Source organism: Elephas maximus, chromosome 18 (assembly GCF_024166365.1).
Source record: "Elephas maximus indicus isolate mEleMax1 chromosome 18, mEleMax1 primary haplotype, whole genome shotgun sequence".
Lineage (NCBI taxonomy): Eukaryota > Metazoa > Chordata > Mammalia > Proboscidea > Elephantidae > Elephas > Elephas maximus.
The window spans coordinates 65055905-65061904 of record NC_064836.1 but is presented as its reverse complement, the minus strand read 5'-3'; positions in this window follow the sequence as shown (position 1 = coordinate 65061904).

Genomic DNA, 6000 nt, shown 5'->3' with positions numbered 1-6000 from the left:
TTTTTAAAATAGGAGCATTGTCATCTACAACGGAGAGAAAAATTAATTTATTTTCAGAATATTTGTACCATTAATTAAATGGACGGTCCATTAATGAGATCCCCATTGCAAATACGCTTCTTGCTGTTGTCACAGAATATTTGAGTACAGTTGTCACATCACTAACCTTTCCCACCATGCCCACTGGGTTACATGTATGCACGCAATCTCACATGTATGTAGAAGAGAATGAGTTTCATCTTTTGAGACCAAGTCTCTAGTGCCTAGAAGTTCATTTTTACCTTGGAACATTATGAGTGCCTCTTCCCTTTCAGTGCAGAAATTACTGTTAACAACAGACATTGCAAAACAGTGCCAGGAACTTTGGATGGGAAGTCAGAATGCTTACCTCTAGGCCTTAATGTTCATCAGGCAGTTCTTCAATATCTGTGGATCTCAATGTCTTCATTTGTCAAATGAGGGGCTTGAGCCAGATGGTGTGCAACCCTTATCTACTTATGAGAGATTTAGGTCTCAGAATAAACATGGAAAGAATCTCCAGCCAGTAATTATAAGACACACTTAGGTGGATGCTCCAATCACATGATAGTAATATGGAGAATAATTTGCATCCGTTAAAGTCCCTGTAACCAATTGGTTTATGTAAAATGCAATACAATTGGTTTGTATAAAATTTTATTTATTATTTGGAGGCTTTAAAATTAATTGCTTACATGTTTGAAAAATTTTTAAAAACCTTTAAAAATAGCAATAATACAATACCATTCAGCTACCTTGCGTTCCAAAGCTTCCACACCCTTATAACTCTATATCCTTCACTCTTTAGTCCATCTAAACCATGGGTGTATCAGACACACTGATGCCTGAAATGGGAAAAACAAGAAGAGAGGACTAAAAAGCCCTTTGACCATCAAAGTGCCTAAAATAAATAAAAACCACCAAGAGACTGAATATGTATGGGCCAACTAAGGCTACCCAGTTAAATTTTCTTAATATTATATGCATTTTTTAAATCTTGGTGTCAATTTTTTTAATTTGCTAAAAAAAAAAAAGCAATAATAGTTCTCACCCTATTTCTGTATCTTTTAATTGCATCCTTATACATCTATCACTGCATTCTTAGTATATATTTTCAATCCAGGTGCTTTATATCCTTGTGGCTTAGAAATATTTTGTATTAAATCATTCATTTTATTTTATAGGCAATATTTGTGTGAATTCTTTGAGACCTGAAGTAAAGATATATTTACTCAGAGAGAATTTCACTTCTTTCTATTAGTAAAATAGAGTTTTACAGTGCATATACACATTAATTCACAACTCGAGATATTTTGAACTACCTGAGTAACAGACATTTGGCTTGTGTATTAGATATCTATTGATTTGAAACATATGGCCACATTTACCAGCTCATAATATTTCTGAGAGTCAATAATCTTGGAATAACTTAGCTGAGTGGTCTGGCACAGAATCTTTCATGAGGTTTCAGTGAAGATGTTGTCTAGGGCTCTGGTGACCTGAATGTTTGACAGGGAATGGCAAACTGCTGACAAGAAAGCTCATTCCCATGGCTGTTGGCAAGAGGCCTATTTCCATGTAACTCGTACCTCTCCATAGAGTTGCTCACAATGTAGAATCTAACTTTCCCCACAATAAGCAATACAAGAAAGAGAGAGAAAAGAGGAAGAATTTTTATACTTAGACTTTGAAGTCACATGCCATCAATTCTACTTTATTCTATTTATTGTGTGTCAATAAATCCAGCCCATAGTCAAGATAAGGTTAATTAGGTTTTACCTCTTAAACAGAGGCATATCAGATAATTTGTGGATATATTTAAAACTATTACAGGCAGTGAATTTAAATACAGATTGTCATTTTACTTCTCAGTAAAACGTGCTTCTATGTTGTGCTTTGCACTAAGGCATATTTTCTTGTAATTCCCTAGGATGGACTATGGGTTAACCAAAACCAAACCAAACCCAGGGCCATCGAGTTGATTGCGACTCATAGCGACCCTATTGGACAAAGTAGAGCTGCCCCATACAGTTTCCAAGGAGCGCCTGGCGGATTCAAACTGCCGACTCTTTGATTAGCAGCTGTAGCACTTAACCACTATGCCACCAGGGTTTCCGGATGATGGGTTAAAATTAAAAAAAAAAAAAAAATTTTTTTATAGGCAAGCTTAATTCTTGTTTACATTTGCACTGAGCAAATACCCCTTTGTGGTAGCTAGTTAGATCCTTCCTTTTTTTTTTTTAGTCAGGTTCTAGGTTTTCTTTTATCATACTTCATGAAACTATTAAATGCAGCTCATTTCTACCAGATTGGGAAAATATTTCAGGCAAAAGCAAAGTTCCACTTATCTCTGAGTTTCTTTCTTCACTTATAGTTACCTAATGTGTTATATCTCACCAGCTCTTGCATGCTTTTAGAATGATTTTATGTTTTGGATTATTTTGTATTTTTTTAAACATTTTATTGTGAAATAATTATAGACTCACATAAAGCTGCAAAAAAGTACATAAAAAGCCAGGTATTTCAGAATGCTGAGAAAGGACCTCCTTAAATTCACTTCTTCATACTAGTGACAAAATACTGGAAAAAAAATGTAAAAGCAAACTTTTACATAACTCTGGAAGTTAATCAAGGACTTTCAGCAATCTGATGAGGGTTTATTGAAGAAAAATGACTGAACCTAAGAATAGCAGGGTTTGTGGCATTTTAACTTGACCTGAAACCAACTCCTTTCCCCTGCTTAGTGGTAGCCTGAAACAGCAGTGGCCTTGCAAACACTGGAGGGAGCACACCATAGTTAACGTTTCTCATAAAATTCCATCTCTAAAGCATAGCACCATTAAACTTGTCTCACAGACCCCAGAAAATCCACATTTCTGTGTACATTACTTCTTAGATTTATACCTAAGTGCTTGTTTCTTAGAGCAACTGCAAACAGTGTTGAGTTTTTAATTTTGGTTTCTACTTGTTGTGTGTTTTGTCACTGACATATAGTAATATGGTTGATTTTTGTGCATTGATCCTGTATTCTACAAACTTGAATATTTTTTTTAAGATTCCTGAGGTTTTCTCTATAAACAGTCATGTCATCTGCAAAGAGAGACAGCTTTTATTATTTTTTTTTGTATCTATATTCCTCTTATTTTGTTTTCTTCCCTTACGTTGCTGTCTAAGACTTACAGATAAATAAAAAAAAAAAAAGTCTAGAAGTACAAGTGGACATGCAGAGTTATTTAAATTCTCCAAAGTAATTTACCAGTAAATGAAAATATTTTCTGTTAGTGTGTTAGAGCAACAGGACAACTACATGGAAAAAAAAAAAAAATGATGCCTACCTCACCCCACCAAAAAAAATGATCTTGAATTGAGATCATAGGCCTAAACAGATGAACATACAAACTAAGAATATAAAGCAATTGTTAGAAAGCTTAGCAGAATATTTTCCGTACCTTGGGGTACCAAAAATTTTATCAGAGAGGACACAGGAAGCATTATTTAGAATAAACAAATACATAAATTGGATGTCATCAAAATGTCTAAAAACACATAAAATACATCAATAAAAAATTAATAGGCAAGCCATGATCTGGAAGAAAATATTCATATAACATATGTCTAACAAAGGACATGGACATATAAGAACACACAACACATTAATAAGGAAATACACAGTTTATTTAAAAATGACAAAACTTCTGAAGAAGTAGTTACAAAGAATATATAATATAGATAATAAGCACATGAAAAGGTGTTTGCTGTTATCAGTCATCATTAAATAGAAAATTAAGAGTATAAAGAGATAACAGTTTATACCAACTAAAATTACAAAACTTGGAATATTGATCTTACCAAATGTTGCTGATACTGTATGAATAAGCAAGTTTATGGTGATACAAAAAAGAACAGTGTTAGCTTCTGTGGTGTTGCCAGTGACTGAAGAGTAGCAGTAGAGAGATTTGTAGGACAACGAATATATTTTGTATCTTGATTTTTGTTGTTGTTAGGTGCCCCCAAGTCAGTTCCAACTCCTGGTGACCTTACGTACAACAGAATATAACACTGCCTGGTCCTGCGCCATACTCACCATCTTTGTTATGCTTGAGCCCGTTGTTGCAGCCACTGTGTCAATCCATCTCATTGAGGGTCTTCCTCTTTTCCTCTGACCCTCTACCTGGGCAAGCATGACATCCTTATCCAAAGGCTGGTTGCTCTTCATAACAAGTCCAAAGTATGTGACAGGAAATCTCCCCATCGTTGTTTCTAAGGAGCATTCTGGCTGTGCTTCTTTCAAGACAGATTTGTTTGTCCTTCTGGCAGTACATAGTATAATCAATATTCTTTGCCCACACCATAATTCAAAGCTGTCAATTCTTCGGTCTTCCTTATTCAGTGTCCAGCTTTCATATGCATATGAAGCGATAAAAACACCATGACTTGGGTCAGGCACACCTTAGTCCTTAAAGTGACATATTTGCTTTTCAACACTGTAAAGAGATCTTTTGCAGCGGATTTGCCCAATGCAATATGTCATTTGATTTCTTGACTGTTGCTTCCAAAGGGATTGATCATGGATCAACATGTATAGTCGTCTTTCATGTTGTTGAGAAAAGGTATTTGCAATAAGTCACTGATATCGCCAAATTCTATCATGCTATATCCAGCAACTTTTCTATCACTAAGGCCATACTTTCCAAATACTTTTCCTTCTTTTTTTCCAACTTTTGCATTCCAAACACCAGTAATTATCAATGCACCTTGATTGCACGTTCGATCAATTTCAAACTGCAGAAATTGGTAAAAATCTTCAATTTTTTCATCCTTGGTATTAGTGGTTGATCCTTAAATTTGAATAGTAGTATCAACTGGTCTTCCCTGTAGGCATATAGATATTATCTTATCCCTGACAGCATTGTATTTCAAAATAGATCTTGAAATGTTCTTTTTGACAATGAAGGCGACACCATACCTCTTCAATTTGTCATTCCTAGCAGAGTAGGCCATATGATTGTCTGATCCAAAATGACCAATACCTGTCCATTTTAGCTCACTAATGCCTAAGATATTGATGTTTATGTGTTCCATTTCATTTTTGATGACTTCCAACTTTCACAGGTTCTTACTTCATACCTTCCATATTTCCATTACTAATGGATGTTTGCAGCTGTTTCTTCTCATTTTGATTTGTGCCGCCTCAGCAAAAGAAGGTCCCGAAACTTGGGTTCCGTTCACATCATTACTCTGAGGAGGCAACTCATTACTTTGAGGAGGCAACTCTCATTCAGGTGTATTTTAAGTGCCTTCCAAACTGAGGGGCTCATCATCTGGCACTATATCAGACAGTGTTCTGCTGCTATTCATAAGGTTTTCACTGGTTAATTTTTTCAGAAGTAGACTGCCAAGTCCTTCTTCCTAGTCTGTCTTAGTCTGGAAGCTCCACTGAAACCTGTCTACTATAGGTGCCCCTGCTGGTATTTGAGATACCCGTAGCATAGCTTCCAGCTTCATGGCAATAAACAAGACACCACAGTACCACAAACTGATAAACTGACAGATGCAATAACTGGGTTAGGGTATAAGTTTCACTGGTATAAACTTGACAATATTCATTAAACTCCACGCTTAAGGTTTGTGTTTTTCCATATACGTAAATATTACCTCAATAAAAATAATAATAAAAGGTATGATTCATTTACGTATACCACAAATTACACTTACACCTGTGTTGAGTAACATCATTATCCCTTCAGTTTCTTCCATAACTAAATGATTGGTGTGCAGACTGAGCAATGATGACTACGACAGTGTTAGGGTAGTAACGGGATAGCAGTAGCTTTCTCAGGTTACTAAGTCACACATACGAAAACTGAGGGATGTGGCCACAGGTACAGTGGAGGAACATTTCTACTTCAGAAGATTATTTAAAGATGGTGAACCATTCCCCTGGAAGTACCTCTACACCCTATTTGTGTTTATTTTATTAAC